Source organism: Cynocephalus volans, chromosome 12, assembly GCF_027409185.1.
Source record: "Cynocephalus volans isolate mCynVol1 chromosome 12, mCynVol1.pri, whole genome shotgun sequence".
Lineage (NCBI taxonomy): Eukaryota > Metazoa > Chordata > Mammalia > Dermoptera > Cynocephalidae > Cynocephalus > Cynocephalus volans.
In genome coordinates, this window is record NC_084471.1 from 19,858,963 (window position 1) to 19,879,394 (window position 20,432).

General features: G+C 43.9%; 1 protein-coding gene and 1 non-coding gene across 3 annotated transcripts in view; both read right to left on the reverse strand.

Moving 5' to 3' along the window:
* The window catches only part of CHST11 (carbohydrate sulfotransferase 11), a 266,953-nt gene that overhangs the window by 197,324 nt on the left and 49,197 nt on the right, over window positions 1-20,432 (reverse strand). The window lies entirely within an intron of this gene.
* On the reverse strand, window positions 8,171-8,244 carry TRNAI-GAU (transfer RNA isoleucine (anticodon GAU)). The gene has a single exon. It is a non-coding gene; the product is annotated as a tRNA-Ile (tRNA).

The following is a 20,432-nucleotide window of genomic DNA, read 5'->3' on the forward strand; positions in this document are numbered from 1 at the left end:
CTTTTGGGGATTTCCCAATCCCTTGTCTCCGTGTCCTCTAACTTCAAAGACAAGTGCCGCGGGAGAAAGAAGCAAGACCATAATCTTCGAGCAGTTCTTCCTAGGAGAAAATGTCGACACAGTATTTTAAAAAGGATAAGAGGCAGATAAAGAAGGCAGATGTGGCTGACGTGACATGGGGTTAGCTGCGGCTCTGTTAAATTAACCTCACTGGGATTTACACCAAGAGAGTGGCGTCCGTCTCCCTCAACCCCTTCACAAGCCCTAAATCCACGTGAAATTTCAATGAACCATCGCTATCCTGAAAAACTCTTGCAGAGCATCTAAATCATGAATCAGGGTCGACAGCATGAATCCTTTCATACCCAAATATTCAAAGTGCTTCTGAACCAAAAGAAAGTCGGCTCCCACAGCCTTGTGGGACCAAAGATTTCGAACCTATCACATTTTTGAAACCTCAAAGGGTGAGTCAAGAGGCTGGATAACCAGACTGAAGCTTTGAGAAGATCTCTATGGAGATTCAAGACATCTTCAGCTGAAGCCCACAAACATGTGAGTGGAAAGGATAAACTATCTACCCATTCTTTCTTTTCCTGTAATTGTAAATACTAAGTTACAGATTAATCTTAAGACACCTTTAGGAGTTCCCACATGTGCGGAAAGCTTCAAGGTGACTGCTAAAATGACCCTCCTGGGATGACGATAATGAACACCACCACCGTCTTGGACCTCCTGAGCAGGTGCAAGGACCAAAGCCCTAACTGAGCATGTGCCCATGAAGAACAGAATGGATCGCCCCCAAAGATGCAGAATGATCACGCTGGCCTACAGACCCCTTAACCTCTTCCTCTGTAAAGGACCCTGAACATCTCCCTTCAGGGGGCTAAGCTTCTCTGTAGATACCCCCTTATGCATAAATCTATTTTCTCTTTTAATAAAGTGTTGCTTGCTTTAAAAAAACAAACAAACAAAAAAAATTCTTAACCTACATCTAAAGGTAGCTGGACTTTTGTTAACTTTTCCTGCAGTATTTTAAGGAATTTGCCAAATGGATTACTAAGACTTTACGCTCTAGACTCCCCTATTCCTAAATTGTCAATGTCCTCACAAGCTAAATTTAAGATCCATTTCCGTCACCAAGGGTATTATGGGGTTGTAGCTACGTTGCCAACCTATAAGTATAAAAAGGAACCAGGACATGAACATGGAGCAAATCTTGCAGTGGAACAAGGCACAAGCTAAAATGCAAAACAAGGGCACCAATTAGGAAGTGAGGACATGGAGAAATTTATAAGCTAAGACTATAAATAATAATGATAGTGATGATTATGATGATGGTGGTGTTGACAGTAGTGATAATTAGCATTTACTGAGCACTTAACTCTTGGACAGATACAGCCTGTTGTCCCCAATATCCAATCTCTCCTTCTTATTTAGTAATAATATTTTTAGTTGGGCACCCAACCAAAGCCTAAAATTTCCCAGCCTCCTTGTGAATAATGTAGTCTCATGACTAAGCTCTGGCCAATGAGATGAGATGGTGGGCAACTTTCAGGCCATGCTGTTAATGGGAAGGGACATGCCCCTCTTCACATGCTCTTTCCCCTTACTGGCTGGAATGTAGAAATGATGGCAGGAACTGAAGCAGCCATCCTGGACCATCAGATGGAAAGCACATATGGAAGATGGCAAAGCAACAAGGTGGAGGAGGCGGGGTCCCTGATCATGGCAGAACCTCCACAACCAGCCCTAGGCTGCCTGCTCTGGACATACATCAAAAGAAATGAACTTTCATCTTTTTAAAATGACTATTATTTGGGGCCTCTCTGTTAAAACAACTCAACTGATAAAATCCTGTGCCAGGTACTATGCTATGTTCTTTACAGGCATTACCTCATTTAATCCACACACAGCCCCAAAAAGTAGCCCACAGAGGCAAGTCACTGGTCTAAGCTCTCAAAGTAAATGGCAGCGCCTGGATTAAACAAGACGGTCCGATTCCAGAGGTTAGAATATGATGTCTCCTGCCATACAACTAGTTGGCCAGAACCAAGGAAGGAATCTGATCAACTCCCAAAAATGTAGGCCAGACTTAATATCGCCCCAGCCAAGGCTAAGGAGGCACAACTCCTTAGAGGTTCTTAGCTGTTCTGGTCTCCAGGAGCTCAGCTGGCCCTCAGCTCCTTCCCCAGACTCAGGGAAGCTCTGATAGAGACTTTTCCACCTCTCCACTTAAATTTCACTTCCTCCAGAGCATTTGCCTGAGCACTAAAGTGAAATGAGAACACTGTTGAAATGCTGCAGACACAGCTCTTTCTCAACATCAGCCAGCTCTCTCCACACCAGACTGAGGTCCTACAAGATCGGTGTCATGTTTATTGCATTCCTACACTTTGCTCTTCTCATGTCCCTTCCAGAAGGTATGGTCTCCCTTAGTGGATTCAGTGTGGTAAGGCACAATTCAGAAAGAAGTGCAAAGTCAGTCCTGCAGACACAGAGGCACAAGGAAATACTATCAAGTGTGCTGGATCGAAAACAGCCAAGTTGTTGCTCTTCTTTCCCAGATTTTCAAAGCCAAGAAAACTGAAAAGCCTGATGGTCCCTAGAGCAAGGAGAGAACCTAAAGTCCTCTCTTTCTGACACCAAGGGAAAAGCAGCACGAAGCCTGGTGCACTCACTAACTTTTCTAATGATGTGACAAAGTCTCTGAAAACTTCTCCGGGTCTCATATTCCATATCCAGAAAGTGGCAGGTGGAAGAAAATCCACTGGCTACCCAGCTGCAGGGGACCTAGTGAATTCAGGATGGTTCTAGTGAACAGAGTTGTCACTGAAAGCAATGTCTTCCTACTTTTTCAAATAAAGAGTTAAAGGAAGTTTCATTTTCTTGCCAGTTTCATTGAAATTACACTGTGCAATTGGGCATCTTAAGAAGAATCTGCTTTGGAGTGTCAAGGCCTGCCAGAAAGGATCTTGAGATAAAGAAGCCTTTAGCTTTCAATTATATATATATATATATTTTTTTTTTTTTGAAGATGACCAGTAAGGGGATCTTAACCCTTGACTTGGTGTTGTCAGCACCACGCTCTCCCAAGTGAGCCACGGGCCGGCCCCTTAGCTTTGAAATCTTGCTCAAGCTAGGGCTACATCATCTCCAGGGAACACTGGCTCAAGTTTACGTGAAGATATGCTTACCTGATAGGGTGTTGTGAGATTAGAGGAGGTACATGCTTGTTTGACATATAGAACATGCTCAGTAAACACTAGCTAACATTACTAGTGTATCATTGTCATAACCATTGTCATCCGGGACATCCCTGTGGAGAATCAATGTTTATCATCTCTTCTAACAGAGCGCCAAGTTGGGGTGGGGAAGGGGTGCTTCCTAAGGACAGAGAACAGTAAAGGGTAGGTCTTAACTGATTCAATAAACATTGATTAACTTCCAGGCTCAGAGCTAGGTGCTAGGGAACAAAGATAAACAAAATCCTGCCCTCAAGAGTCTCAGAAGTCTCCAGAGGAAGCTCCAAGTCTGCGGGGAGGGAAGGGAAGGAGACAGAGAAGGATGGTCTCAGAGGGCCTCCCAGAGCAGGTGGCCCTTGAACTTATTCTTAAAGGATTTGTAGTTCATCAGGCAAGGGAGGAGATTTCTGCCCAAGATCAAAAAGGCAGCCAGCAGCCAGAGACAAAGGACCTCCTGTGACATTCTGTGAGGTTGGGAATTTATCCCATCAGTCAAAGGTAAGCCCTGGGTATTAGTCTGCTCTGACGGCCATAACAAAATACCACAGACTGGGTGGCTTAAAAAAACAGAAGTTATCTTTTCACAGTTCCGGAGGCTGGAAGATAAGGTGTTGGCTTGGTTTCTCCTGAGGCCTCCCTCCTTGGCTTGCAGACGGCTGCCTTCTCGCTGTGCCCTCACACGGCCTCTCCTCTGTACATGCACAAGTCTGTGTCCTAATCTCCTCTTCTTATATGGACATCAGTTGTATGGGTTACAGCCCACCCTGACAACCTCATTTTATCTTACCCGCCTCTTTTAAGGCCCTGCCTCCAAATACAGTCATATTCTGAGGTACTGGAGGTTAGGACTTTAGCACAGGAATTTGAGGGGACACAATAAAGCCCGCACCACCATGAAAGGATTTGAAGGAGTGGGGTGAAGTGAACAGGTTTTCATTTTAGAAAGCTCACTGCAGTGGTGCTGAGGACAATGGGATTTGGGAGGAAAGAGACCAGAGGCAGGCAGGCCACTGAGGATACTTGCTGCATTAGTCCATGTCTGTGGCTTATAACAGAATACCTGAAACTGGGTAATTTATAAAGAAATAGAATTTATTTTTTCTTGGTGGTGACTCTCTACAGCAATGCAAGGTGTCACATGGTGAGAATGGGCTGAGCAAGAGAGCAACTCTCCCACTCGCTCTCCTTATAAAGCCACCAGAACCACACCCAGTACTCCATGAATGGATCAATCCACTCACCAGGGCACAGTACTCACAATCTAATCACCTCTGAAAGGCCCCACCTTTCAATTACCGTAACTGGATTTCCCACCCTCTTACCACTGTTACAGTGGGGATCAGATTTCCAGTACATGAACTTTTGGGGGACACATTTAACCCATAGCACATGCATAACCTGGGGAGGAGAAGATGAAGGACTTGCCAACCTGGGGAGAAGAGAGGACAGGATCTGTTTAGCTGCAGCTTGGCCATTTTGCTCAAGACCCAAGCTCCTGTTAGCCACTACAGGTCCCTGCGCTTTCCTGCTGGGAGGAGTCTACTCGTCTGTGTGGATTCTCAGGACTTTCCTTCCAGCGTATGCCCGGCTGGGTCTGAGCACCCACCACCAATACCCGCCAGGGTTCTGGGAACCCCCAGAGGCTAAACAAACAGTGGCCTGAGGAGCAGGAATAAAAACAATGCTGCCTTGGTTTCCAAACACAGGTCAGGCCTGGGAATCAAAGTCAACTCTTCAGAGGGGAAGAGCAAGAGCTCTGGTGTCCCCACTGGCCCATCAAGTCCCCTCTAACAAGCACCCCTCACAAATAAAGCTCCAGCAGGAAGCCCATTAACACCTCGCAGGGGCAAACCTCAGGCCCCACAGGAGAAACTTCAAAAGACATCCCAGCAGCTCAAAATGCCAGAAAGTCATTAATCAACTGCACCATCCCAGGAAGCAGCTGGCTGAATTTGGGAAAGGAGTCCAGCACATAAATTAAACGTCCCTCAGCCCCCATATGGCTCTCGATTTATTACCATAGAGGCCAACCGGGCTCCTTAAGTTTAAAAAGGATCAAGGCCTCTATAAACAGTATATAGAACTACCTTCCATGGAAGAAAAACACTAACAGAAACTCTCCAGTTTTTTTTTTTTTTAAAAGAAAATAATCCATTTGTGAAAATAATTCCCACTACGCTGAACTCTTTGCCCCCAGTGTTACATAAAATCCAACTCACTGGTCAGCCCTTTTTAAAAAAAAATGTCAGCTACAATTACCAATTTGTTTTTTTGATTTGCTGAAATTAATTTCAGAATTGGATTTTCTCCTGAGCTGGTGGCCTGCTGAAAAGACACACATGTCAGCTGAAAACCCATAACATTGCTTAAAGGCTTGAAACTTTCTCCTCCTGCCACCCTTCACATACAAACATTCCCACCAACCCTTGAACTGCAAAAAGCAGCTTGGTAAAAATCAGCGTTACAGCAAAGATGAAAATAGGGCTGAATGAGAAGCATGAATGTTTCTCGGGAGATGATGAGTTGTGTAATACCAAAAGGCATCATACATCTTATTTCCACTAAAACCCTCAAACCAGTATTTAGTTTCCCTTTGTTTGTTAACCATCCAATTCTCTTTGCCCCTAATAAATCAAAATAGCTGGACGTTACAGCGCACCCACTACATGCCAGACTTGTGCTGAGCACTTGCAAATCTCTGATCTCACTTCATCACAATTCTCTCAGGTAAACACTGTTGTTCTTACCATTTTATAAAGAGGAAAACTGAGGCTCAGAGAGGTTAAGTAACTTGTCCAAGGTCACACAGGTAGAGAACGGCAAAATGGAGATGGAAACCCAGGTTTGTCAGTCTCCAAGCCCGTGCCCTTAACTAATTTTAATGGCCTGTCCCTGTGCTAATTTGAAAGATGGAACTCTCTTCTTCTCAACTGGCCTCCCAGTAAAGATACATTTAGAAGTTTAGCATTTAAATTTGCTCGAGGTTCAAAAAGTGATTGTGAATATTGTACACTATGAGGCTTAACAACATCTTTTAAGAATTCCAATGGATACCTTCATACATTTTTACAGTCATAAAATGTGATCTTTTTTTCTGGATTGTCATTTCTTCTCTCTTTTTCTGTTTAAAAATACAAGCGCTTACACTGTGCTTAGAGTTATGCAAAACATGAAATCCAACTCTAGAACTTGGATTTATAAAAACAAGCTAAAATGTCACAAAGGTTACATGCCTTGCTTTGTTCAAAACAGATGAGAACCAAAACTAAATAAAAATGGGTATGTCTAGAGTAAGAATTTCACTTAAAATTTAGGAAACATCCTGTACCCCAGACTGTAGGTTCCTTGAGGACAGAGATCCTGTCTTATTTGACTTTTTATCCCCCAAGACTAGCACAGAACTGGCACATAGTAGGTGCTTAATAACCATTTGCCAAAATGGAGGATGAATGGATGGGTGGATGGGTGGATGGATGGGTGAAAGGATGCTTATACCAGTAGCTAAATACTGAAATTATCTGTAACAAACTCATTCTGTATACATGCCTATGTCTATGTTTGTTTTCTGGCCGGAAATGTATTTTTAAACAGTCCACCCTGGATTCAGATAAATGAATGAACTAGCCAGCTCTGTGACTATAGGGTCAAATGTGGGCTGCTATGAACTATGACCTTCCCCAAGGACAGGCAGACAGATGCCAGCAACTGCACACTCAATAACTGCCCATTTAACAAACACATGCTGAATGCAAGTAATTTTTCTGGAAGGCAGTCCTATTTGCTGCCACCAGAATATATTTGTAATCCACTCCATGTGTCCTTCCATTCTCGAAAGACTGTAGTAGGAAGCAACATTTATTTGCAAAGAAGACACTTTGGGTCAGTAATGACTCCAGAAAACAAGTATGGCTACAGCACCATATGATTCTGAGAAGAAAGAAAAAGGAAAAATTGTCTGGCTTTTGTGAAAGCTGCAGCAAACACAGGACATAAGATGGATTCCTAAGGACAAGCCGTGCCAGTGGGGTCAGGAGAAGGGAAGGCCACATGAAATTCCAGAAAACCTTCCATCAAAGTGTGTGGGTTCCAGAAGGACTAAAAAGCAAAAAAGTAACTAAAAAACAAATAATTTGCCTTCTTCAACATAGAGACAACAGGTAAACAACCAGCAAAAACACTGAGTAAATGCCAATGTTCTAACAAGCAATTAAATATCCCTTTTACAGTAAGGGTGACATGGCTCTGTGGTTCTACAAAGCACTTTTACATAAAATAACATTTCATTTGAGAAAGCTAAAGAAAGGAATGTGAACACTCCATTAACAAGATAAGGGAACCAAGGCTCACTCTATGAGGGCCAATGACTTGTTTAAGGCACAGAATCAGGATGTGGAAATGGGCACGTTTCCTGACTCGGAGTTTTCTGCATCCTACTCTGATACATTTCTTTGCTCAACAGAAACATTTTAGGCCTCAAGTTGAGTACCAGGTTGTACCCAGGTAGATTCCAAGCTGGGAACAGATCCTGTCTTTATGAAATTTCTAAGCCAACATTTAAGGGTTGGAGCTAGTATTTAGGCTGACTTCCCTGACTTCAAAGCATGTGGGTCCTACAGAGGTGATTAGGTTCTCCTGGTACAGAAACAGCCAGAGGAGTATGTAGGAAAGGAGAAAAAGAGAGAGAGACAGGAAACCCCATCCACACATCTGAAAACAGATAGGAAACTACAAGCAGACTCTCACCACCCCACTTTAAAGCCATCTCAGAGACAACGTTCTATGCCTGGAAGGTGAACCCAATGCTGTTCTTCATAGATCCACTTATCTTTAGTACTGTGAGGAATGTCTTTTTAAGGAGAAAATTATCCATTTCTAATTAGTCAAGAATCACAGCTTCTCTTATCAGACTTTGTTTTTCTTTTTGCAGCTGGCCAGTACGGGGATCGAACCCTTGACCTTAGTGTTATCAACACCACGCCCTAACCAACTGAGCTAACCAGCCAACCCCCAACAATTGACAATTATTTTTTAACTGTCCCCTTGCCCATTCCACCCATCCCAATAAATAGAAATAACTTGCTGTGAAAACAGAGCCCAAATCAAGCACGAAAAAAAAATGGCCAGAATACCCTCAAACCATTTGTACCACACCATCATTTTGCCTTTATTGAGGATGATTTGAAAAAATAAAATCCATTCTACAGAGGTTCCCAAATGTGGCTGGGGATCCAAAACAGCACTGGGGAGCCTTTTAAATGGAATGCTGGGCCCACCTCTGGAGATTCAGATGAGTGGGTGGTCTAAGGGGACCCAGGTATCTGGTGCTGGTGGAGGAGATACTGTAAAGCACCCCAGGTAATTCTGACAATCAGCCTGCTTGCAAACCCTTGAATAAACCTACATGGAGCACACTAGGGCAAAAGCTGCCTTGAAAGCACCCACCTCCCTGTGTAGATCCACCAAGTACCAAACACTGAATGAGGTACATTCCGTATGCGGTATAATCTCATGTAACCTTTACAACATCTTCAAGATTGGCACACTTATGCCCATTTACAGATCAGAAAAACAGGGGTCAGGGAGATATACCGATTTTTCCAAGTTCACACAACTAAGGAGGTTTGAATTCCTAAGCTTTCCCAAGAATGTTTGTTCTGTGCTTCTAAACTGCATAGGAAAATCCCCTTCTGAGGAAAAGAGCCAAAGTGAATACTATTTGAGAAGCTGGCACTGGTGCAATATATCTTGATTTCATTTCATATTATTGATTAATATAACTAGGAAAGAACCACTAGTGGAAACAGACACCCCAATTTTATATGCTTCAGCAGAGTTGCATTTTCTGGGCTTAGGGAGGGTGGTAAGATCTATCTGGGATTTCACCACCAAGCAGGAACTGGGCCAAACAAGTTCATTAGCAGCTCAGCCCACATGGCCCTGGTTCCTCATTCAGCAGTTGTGAGAGGGGATGAGGCAGAAAATGCCCCCTGGCCAGGAAACAGGAGACAGCCTGCCAGGCTGGGGAGGGAAAGGCCCATTTCGAGCAGACAGGGGAGCAGACTCAAATCCATTTTCCCTTGGTCCAAAGAATCAAAGAATCCTCGTGGGATCCCTCAGGGGACAGTGAAATACTTTGACACCTTAAGCAGGACGCCTCCATCCAGCCCTCGTTCTCACAGCAGAAGGATATCATTTCTGCCCAGGATGCTTCGGGGGCAGAAGCTGCAGTCACTCTCCTGGAATCAGGCCAGAGCTGCAAGGAAACCTACATTGCTATCCTGCCATCCCAGTAACTCAGTGTGATCTTAGGCAAGTCACTTCACTTTGAGCCTGAGTTTATAAAACGAAGAGGTGAAACTTTGAATCCCCTGCATTCTCTGACAACATATGAAATCCAGATCCCCAGGAGCAACCAGGCTGGCAGGACAAGGTCCGCAGGGGGATTTAATCCCAAAATACTGACCACGGAGAAGCTGCTGAAGGGAGGAAAACCAATCTGCCAGTCATCACACTTGCCCAGGCTCACCTGTCGCACACGTGCGTTGCAGAGGTGCATGCAGATGAGAGAGACACTGGAATCTCATGGTAAACTCAATCTTCCTCTGGAGATCTCCACGTCCTTCATCCACTCATTGAACAAATATGTATTGAGCAAATGTACTAGGAGCCATGGACCCTGAGGTCATCCTATCATTATCACTATTATTATTATTATTATTATTATTATTATTATTATTATTATTATTATTATTATTATTTAATTAAAGCAGCCAGGGGGGAAAAGACAAAGTGATGCTGGCATTCCCTTAATAGATGAAAAAAACCCATCAGAAGATTAGGAATATGTTCAATTCTTTCCTCCTTAACTCACGTATTGCAAAGGAATATCAGGTAGTCGATTTCGAAACAGAAGGGCCACAGCCTCCGAGGCAGAAGGGGTAGATGCACACACCACTGGTCACAGACTGTCTCACTTCCTGTGCAGACAGAGCGAAGGCCAAGGGCTCTCAAGGGAATTCTAGAACCTCCTCCTCCCACCCCCCTCCAATGCTGCGAGCCTGGGACAGATTTATTTTCCCCCACAGTCCACTTCGCTACACTGGCTCAAGGAACAGGGTTTATCCTGTACACTGCCAGGGAAAAGATCCTATCGCTGAACAAAATTAGTACATCCTAAGAACCCCTTCAACAAGTGCTTTGGAATTTTAGGCATTGGAACCATCTGTCCTATACCAAACTCAGAGTTTAAAAAAAAAAAGGTAACAGAGCTGGCTAAGTAGCAGCAGTGGTACCACTCCTCTTAACTAGTACTCATGTACTAACTAGTCCTTCTTACTATACTAACAAATACTACTCCTACTTAGCTAACTAATCACTAACCATTAGACAATACCGCCTCTCACAGAATGCACCCACATCCATTCCTTTATAAAACATTTACTTCTCGATTATCTTAAATGATGTATAAAGGCCTGGGAGATAAACAGAGCAGGTATTATTCAGCCCATTGGACAGATAAAGAAACTAATACTCAGCAGTTCAGATTCCCCTGAGGCCTTCCAGCTGATGAGCAGTAAGATTTTTTTTGCTACCTAATTCCTTACTATATGGCTGTACAGACAGACAACAGACCCTGATGACAACCATGCACCCTGTTCAGTTCTGATGCCATCAGCTAGGAAGGACAGCTAAGGCATAAGGGGCACAGTGCTCCTGTACCCTTTTCCCTGATGGAGTCCCGGTCCTTTCTATAGCTGGGCCTCCTAAATCAAACACACACACACACACACATGAGCACACATGAGCATGCACACACTCACATACACACACTACAAATGCACCTGCAGAAAACCCTGCCACCACCTGTGAAGGCTCTGCTGAAACAGTTCTCAGAACAGCATCCCTGGTCCTGCCACAGCCCAGGAAATCTTCAGATCTTGGCAAACCCCACTGCAACCATGTTTCCACGCTGCAGCCTTAGATGAATGAAAATACCAACTGGAGCCAAAGAAATCCAACAGGCTATCATGCAAAATGCTGGTGTGAAATCAAACCTCAGACCAGTAATTATCCATCAAGCCAGGGCCATAATAACGGGCTCCTTGAGGTCACTTCACTGGAAGGTGGGGAGGGGTTACTAAAGAAGGAGTTGGAATGGGACAAATTTGGTAACAGCCTTAAGAGAAAGGTGTTCTACTCACTTTTCTACAGATATCCCCAACCCGGCGCCCCAAAAACCAAACTTCTCATCAGAGGTCAAAACCCATCACGTGGCTGCTCTGCGGCACAGATGATTTTTAACGTGCTGGGGCAGATTTCCATCTATCACAATGACCTAAAAGGTGCTTCCTTTCCAAACAGCTGCAATTAAACTAGAAAAACATTAATTGTAGCCTTATGATAAAGGGGCTTCCTGGAAATTCCTTAAAGGAAGTCTATAATTGATAGTGTGGCTAAACATCATATAGACAGAAAAAAACCTGAATCTAGTATAATCTGTGAAGGCTCAAATCCCCTGGTAAACAGACAGCACTTTTGTTCAAAAAGTATTGTGCCACACGCCTTACAAAGAAACACACACACACACCCCTCTCAAGATTTCAGTGCTGGGCCTCAAAGCTCATTATGGCATTAGCTTCAATTCCATAATTTGATTGAAGAGAAGAAACAGTTAAAAAAAAAAAAAAGATTGTAAAAAAAACAATAGTTTCTATTAAAATGCATAACACCATCTTTCAAAAGATGAAAGGACTTAATAGAAACACCATAAACCTCAGACTTACACAGTAAATTGCTTCTTTTGTTTAAGGCAAATTAAAATCGAATCACAGATAAAAAAATAAACCCTCCCAATATCCCTGGCTGATGGGATGCGACATTCGTTATGCAGCTTGGGAGACTGCCTGTTGACTATTTTGTAGAAAAGGAATGAAGGGTTGGTTATAATCACCTTCCCACGCAAATCCTCAAATCCTGTCTCATTACCTGAAGTGTTTTTCCTGCAAAGTGACACACAAATGATTTTCTAGTCTCCACTTTCTTTGCATAAGCCACCATATGCAAAGCAAGGGAAGAGTGCAGGGTGTATTAAATTATCTACGACAGCGCATCTGCCCAGAGTCCTTCTAAGTGCTTCCTGGAACACGATGCACAGATGTCACATCTCCCTGGGTCTGAAAGTGAAGTCCCTTCCAGTGCCTTTGTGAGAGCCCAGTTTGAATCTGGCACAGAAGCCATGGACAAACCTCTGAATATCCCTTACTGGGGCTCCTCAGAACCCATAGACTTATGAGGGAAATACAGTGTGAAAATGTGTGTATCATCTGAATCCTCCCCCTCCCCGTGGGCTCCAGGCACCCAGTGGACTGCAGGCTTGCAGACTCAAAGGCAGTTGTGAACTCAAATGAGGGGACTTCTCACTGCCAAAGTGACCTTAGAGCCAAAGTGATCCAGTGTGCTACTCAGCGGGAAAAGGTGCTGGCACATAGTAGGTGTTTGGAACATGTTAGCCACTCCACCGAAAGAAGGGCTCGAGTGTAGAATGTCTGGCTTACTTTAGCAGTCAAGTAACACCATGTCCTTGTCACCTACTTCCATCACACTGACTCCATGCTCCCCCAAAAGATGGAACTCTTTCTAGCGCTTGGTCCTTCTGAAGCAAAATTCCTCTTCCAAGAACTCGGTCTGGCCTCTGACGGGGGGTGAGGGAGACTCCAGGTGGTCAGCGGACTGCAGCTCCAGCACCACCCTGGAGCTGGCTATAGATGCAGACTCAGGCCCCAGGCCAGGCCTATGGAAGCACAATCTGAATCTTTACCGGATCCCCAGGGAATTCCACACACATATCCAAGGGTGAGAAGCTCTGCTCTATAAAGTGTGATTGCAGGGAGGGGTCTGGAAGCCCCCTTCCCCACTTCCTGGTTCTCCAGGCATTGAAACTGACAAGCTCCAGAAGGAAGAGGCACTGATGGCTCTAAGACTGTCAAAAATAACACCCAAGAAGATGTCAATCCTTTGTTGCTCTATTGTTTAGACAGACCCAGATTAAAGTGACCTGAAGTGATTCATCCAAGAGTGGATGCGGTAAAAGGCTCTGAGGGTAGAGTCCAGGCACCCCCCAGGGGATTTGGGGTGCAGTTTCAATTTCAGTGGAGAAGCCTTGGCTTCCTCTGGTATTGTCTTCAAGATTTAGTAAAAGAAAACAGCTGTAGGGATCCAATTTCAGCTTCCCAAAATGACTTCACTGCTCTTACTAACCATCCTGGGACTCTTCCCCTACACCTTTAAGAGGAGATAACAGCCCTGAGGGCGAGGACTAAGAGGGAAAACAGGACAATGCACTTAAAAAGTGCTCAGCATGCTTTTAGTTATTGCTTCTTTCCCATTCGTAACTCTAGAGGGAAGAGCCTCCAGGAACATTTGCTTAGGCACAGGATGGGGGATGAAGGGGAAGAAGGAAACCCAAGTGAGTCCAACCTGCAACACGATTTCACCAAGGCGTTTCTTTCAGGCTGTCCCATAGTGCCCCTCCTCTTAGTGTCCTGGGTGGACTGGGAGGAAAGAGGCGAGGCTGGCTGGTGTCTGTGCCTCCTTTCGGTGCCACTCCTCTTTACAGCAAGGTGTCCCTTTCATTCAGTTCCGAGGAACAGCATAAAAGAGCCTCTCTGCCTTTCTTAACTGCACAACTGCCCTCCTCGAGGTTCAGATGGGCCAAAGGGTGGACTTAGGGACCTCAGGCGCATTTCTTCAGCTCTCACTCAGCCCCTCCATTTCCAACCATGCCTCAAAGTGGAACAAACCAGGTCCACTCATTGCTGCACAGATCAAATTGGAAACTGCCAAATGGCAGCCACACATAAGGGGATGAAGATCAAGAAAAAACATGCAATGCAAAAAATGCAAAGATGACTACTTTGATAGTTCATATTTCAACCTGAGGATCTAGGCCAATCATATAAATCATATAAGCATGCTTCTCACCAAGATATGAACAGACACTGTGATCTCTGCTGAAGAAAACAAGAGCCCAGGTCTCTGCTCTCCCAGCTAACATCTGCCAAGGGCTTGGGCTGCACCAAGCACCATGCTGAGTGCTGGCTTCATACCCACCTTAAGCCTCCCAACACCCTAGGATTGCAGGTCGGGTATTACCTTCGCCCTACAGAGCATAAAACTGAGGCCCAGAGAGGTTAAGTAACTTGCCCAAAGTCACCAGAACAGACATTCCCAATGTCGGCAATTTTGTCCCCATGGAACACATCCCATTGTTTGGAGACATTTTTGGTAGTCACGATTAGAGAATAACTACTGGTGTCTAGTAGACAGAGGCTGGGAATGCTACTAAACATCCAACACTGCACAGGACAGCTCTGTGCCACAAAGAATTACTCAGCCCTCGATGTCAATATCGCCAACGCTGAGCTTCTCCTCTGACCTGCCTAGAACTTCAACTCCCATCCACTCACTGCACTATCTTGTCCCCCTCTATGTGCCTGAAAAGGACAATACATTTTTTTTTACCAGGACTATACATCAGATTACTGCGGCTCTGTAGCCAATGCTGAAAATTAAAACACAAAAAACTACTCTCGTCATTCTCCAGTGCTTCCACCCCAAGGATCTGAACTGACTTTTCCCTCTGCCTGAACAACTCCCTCCCCCCACCCCCACCATGTACTCAGGGCTCACACCTCACCTCCTCCACGTCAGCCACTGCCTGCACGGTAAGGCCTGTCCTACCCATCCGCACTCCCCCTGTCCCCTCCATAGCCGCCCTCACCCTCTGGCAGTCCAGGTATTTTTATTTGTGTATTATCTCACTCCTGCCATGTGACTGTAAGCTCCAGGAGGGCAGGGATTTTCTCCTGTGGCATTTCCTGCTCTTTCTTCACCACCCAAAACAATTTCTGGCACATAGGAGGAACTCAATAAATATTTGGTGAAACAATGAATGAATGAATGAATGAATGAGCGACCTAGCTTAGATTCCTTCCTCAGGGCTTTGAGAGCTTTAGCTTTCCCAAAGCTTTAGCATCATCAAGACAAAATGTCTCTGTATAGAACCTGCTGCAATAGCCACTCTTCTAAATCAGGGGTGGGCACAGTTTTTCCTGTAAAGAACCAGGTAAATATCTTCGGCTTTGAGGGCCTTTCAGTCTCTGGAGCAACTATTCGACTCTGCCGCGAGAGCAGAGAAAAGCAGCCAAGAAAATACGTGAACAAATGAGCATGGCTGAGTTCCAGCCAAACTTTATTTAAGGGCACTGAAATTTGAATTTCATAGAATTTTCATGCGTCAGAAAACATTATCCTTCTTTTGATCTTTTTTCTCAACCATTTTAAAATTTAAAAACGATCCTGAGTTCGTGGGCCATGCAAAAACAGGAGATGGGCTAGATTTAGCCCACAGGCCATAGTCTGCCCACCCCTGTTCTAGACCTTCCTGAGTTTAGATGATTTATTCAATATCACATCACATTAGGATGGCCCAGAATCCTTCCACAATCCTCATGTCATCCACCTAATAACAACCCTGGTGGGTTGATTCTTCATAATCCTTCTTTACCTCAGTTTACCTCTGAGGAAACTGAGGCCTGAAGGGACTTATTCAAGGTCACCAAGCCGTGGCCTTCTGACTCCTCTGCTAGAATTCTTTCTGCACTTCACAGACTGTCACGAAGCCTTGTCAATAATGGACACAGAGACCTCAGTTAATCCATTATTGATTCAGGGAACTGGCAGGGAGTATTCTAGAGACCTAAGCATGGAAATCAGCAAAGATTCTTGCATGAAAAGCACAAATATCGAATCAACAGGAGGGTAACCACGCATAGCATCATCCATCACACAGCACAGATGGTTGCTCAACCTGCCTTGGAGAAAGAAAATGTACGCACCAGCACCCTCCTGCCCTTTGGTGTCACAGGAAAAAGTCAGTGACACAGAAAATAGGTTGTGCTGCCCAGGACTCAAATGGGAATCCTAAAGGTGAAGGCTTGATAATAAACACACAGGGATTATTTCAGAACTTAGGCCAGGACTGACTTTTTCCACCTTATTTTCACAAACGTTCCCTGAATGGTAATTAAGACCCTCAAACCAAATGCAAACACTCAGGGGAAAAAAATTCACACCCCCAAACCTGAGAAGTCTGGACTGCATTGCTCTTGATCACTAACTTAGCAATAACCTCTGAATAAATAAAATATCACCTTATAACTCTCCCCCAATCTATCGCAATCAATATTCTCTCAGCGTATGTGAAACCGGCACAGAAAAGCAAACAAAGCCGTCCAATTTTGAACATTAAGTAAGGAAGGATTAACTACCCTGGCCCACCTCCCCCCAGGAACCAGGTCATTCTGAAGCATTGGCAGAAATGCAAAAGTAGCCCTGAGTTTTACCCCTCAACACCTGTGTGCCGGGAATCAAAAGGAAAATGGCCATAAAAACCAACAGCCTAACTCAGCATCTGATTTGCAAGCAGTGGGCCCCTCCCTCACTCCCTACTCCCCAAATCCTTTTCTTAGGGAATTTTTTTAGGCAAACAGTAAAGCCTACTGGTCTCAATGAAAACATCTGAGACAAGCCTGGGCAGCTGAGGCTGGTTCTTCACACTCTGGAATTCAAGACGGCACCTCTAGTTGGGTTCTGTCCACCAGATTGGTAGTGTTTGGCTTATTCTATGTCCAAAATGCCTTCCCCTCAGCCTCCTCCTCTCTGGTTTTACAGCTAACCATCTAGCCTGGATTCAATTCTCTGAGGAATAGCTTTCACTATACTCCATCCTGTTCAGAGAACTTCAAAAGTCCTTTTCTGGAGAAACTCACTCTGTCTTCATAATAGCCTATCTTGGTGACCATTTAACTGGTTTCCCAAACCAGGTGCTTCTGAAAATAAAAGGAAGCACTATTAATAATTACGTCAGGACAACAGCAGTAAACCTGGACTGTCCAGGGCAAAGTGGGACATGGGGTCACCACAACCATAAGGCTTTGGAGAGAGAATATGCTGTTTTACTTTTTTGACCCTGTCCTACGTTTTTAACCAAACAGTTCCTTGCATAGTACCTGAGACAGCATAAGTGCTCAATAATAAATATGTGTGGAAATGAATCTGTAAATAACAGGAGCCTTAAATGGTACCACCAAGTACCAGCTACAATAAATTTGCCTCCACAAAGGACACTGTAGAGCACTACAAATTAATACAATAACAGAAAATCACTGCTGATATTCTGTTTCTTTTTATTCCCACCTTGGACATTTTAAATATTTCACCGATAGTGATTTTGTATATCTTAATAATAATCAATAGCAGTTACCATTTACTGGGTCCTGCGTATGTTAAGTACAATCAAAGAACCTTAGACACGTCCTCCCAGCAATCCTAATAAGGAAAGCAAGAGCTTACCTAGTCTCTAAGCGAAGAAACTGAGGCCCAGCAAGCATAAATAATTCACTTCTGGTCACAGCCTCTGCCCAAAGTCATTCTCTTCCATTGACCAGGAAACTCACCAACCAGAACATTTCATTTCCAAAGCATTATTCTGAAAACCATTCATGACCAAGACAAGGTGGCATAACACTCAGAAAACTATATAATGCCACAAAATTGGCCACACGTGGTCCAACTATACCACTGACTGTCAACTGCATTTACTACAAAATTATGTGGATTCAAACTAAATGAAAGTGAGACGACCCCAAAGAAAGCCAGCTAGACACTGTGCTAACATACAGCACAACCCTTCTTTGAGGGAAGGCGGGAAGGCAGAAATTGCCACCTTGATATTCAAGTTCCAAATAAGTTTTGCTGGTCAGCCCCACTAGTGGGACCCATGAACAGGATTTCCTAAGCAAGGGAAGGAATTGAGCTCCTGTTTTCCTGATAGGAGGTGAGGAGAACGCTGGGAAGAGGAAGAAGAGATTCTATTATTAAACAAGACAAATGAAAACTCCTCAGAAAGAGGGAAGGGAATTTAGGCTACAAACTCTCTGAGGGTGAAGACTGAGTCAACTAAAAGTAGTCCCAAATTTCTCTGACATTTTGTCCGACGTCTTTTTCTCAGTGAAATTCCATAGCTAAGTCTACAAATTAATCTCCCATAGTACTTTGATTTATGGTAATTTCAAACAAAATGTTTCCAGTTTTTTTTAAAAGTGAGATGTACACGTCTAAAGTCTCCCCTCCAACCTACCTATTTAAAAGTATGTACAAATTTCCCAAATACATAAAACCAGGACTCTCATGAGTACATTTCTCAAATTACAAGCTACCAAAATAATTTATAACCACACAATGGGTTGTTGACCCCTCTGTTTAAAAAAAAAAAATTCAGTAACCTCACATGTGCTTACAAGAATCACTAACCAACTTCTCAGAAATACACTCCCAGGAAATTAACTGAGCATCTCATCCCAACAAAGGGAAGGCTTTGTCTGCCAAACAAGAGATTCTCTTCACTAATGTCTCCCTTGCATTGATTATGGCAGACACGCTGTACAAACAATGTTTCCACCATGAAGAGAGATGAGCAAGTTTTGCTGCTGTCACTGAATTCAATAGTCGCCAACTCCCTGCAGATTAAATTCCGCTCCCAAAAAGCACATTCGGCCATCACTGATCTCAAAGGCTTTAAACCAATCAAGATGGGCACTGTGTTCCCTGCAGCTGCCAGCCTCCAATACCATATAAATATTTAGCCTAAAAATGAACTGGGTTGGAAGAACAGCACAGCGTAACATTTCATCTTCACCATGCGTAAACAGCAGCTCACAGTCTCCAACCCTCCCCCTCTTTCTGATTCAAAGATCCCCATTTAGTCACATGGCTACAGACTAGGACTCATCGTTGCATGAAATGGAAGTAGGATCTGGTTAAGACTGGCTTACCAGTGGAAAACCAGATAGTGGCATTTTTTAAAAATTGCATATTTTTTGCATAAATACGGTTGTATCAGGTCTTGCTACATAGAAGATGAACATACAACTGACAACATTTCTCAGCACCCCCAAGACCAGGTTCTGGCCAGCGGAATGGAAGCAGAAGAGATGGGGACATCTCACGGGCTTGGCTCAATAAGTTTAATGTCCTTATCCCCCTCTGGCTGGCTGCTGAAAAAGGAAAGGAACTCCAGGGTGACCTTGGAAGCCTGTGTTAAAGATGACAGATCTACAAGATGGAAGCAGCCTGGGTCCCTGAAACACCAAATGGAGGAGAGCTGCCCAACCAGGAACACCTACTCTAGTTTGTTACATACATGAGAAATAAACTTTTCTTACATTAAATAAAAAAAGAAAGAAACTTTTCTTATGTTCATTCATTAAGATTTTGAGATTTATATTGCAGAAGCTAATGATACCTTAAATAATACAGGCAGTATGTAAAGTCCTAAATAAGTATCTAAATTAGAGCCCCCTCTGGATGTGGGCATGCTAACACGAAATCCACTGTCCTGCATCACTGGTGAATTCTACTCTATCACACGCCTCTGACACCATAGCAGTCTAGGAGGCTTCTCCCACAGTCTTTGTCTTAGAGCACATGTCACAAAAGTGAGGTGAAATTCCTCTGTCAATAGTACTCAACAGGAATTAACTGAGCACCCGCTATATGCTGTGTCCTTTTCTAGATTCTAAGGTAGAGAGGTGTGTTTTCCATCCTCGTATAGAAGGTCAAACAGGAAACCTATAAGCAAATACTGCACTTCAAACACAGTGTGATGTAACAGAAGCACGTACAAGATACAATCTGGTAGACTACTATTATTTCTCTGGGGGAAGCAGGTTAGGAAAGTCATCACAGAGAAGATATCCTGGCAGGGATTTGCAGGATGACAGCAATTATTCTGGTTGTGCTGGAGGTGGTGGTGATGATGGTAGAAACAGCAGGAGTAACAGTAGCAGCAACACTGAGCAGGAAGGCAAAAGCATCTAGAAAAGAAAAATGTTACCTGCAAAGAGGTTCGAGGGAGTCAGCTATTAGAAAGACTGTGCCACCATATGAGTGATCACAAGAGAGATTTGCCTCCACCTCCACCACATTTTCTCACATGATTATCATATCCACAAGAAACAGTTACATCATCATTGAAAAGTTAGGGATAAAGTTGTTTGCTGGGTAGTCCTGGCTTATGGAAAATGGTCAAGATTTCATTCATTCGAGGGACCAGAATGAGACAAGGTGACC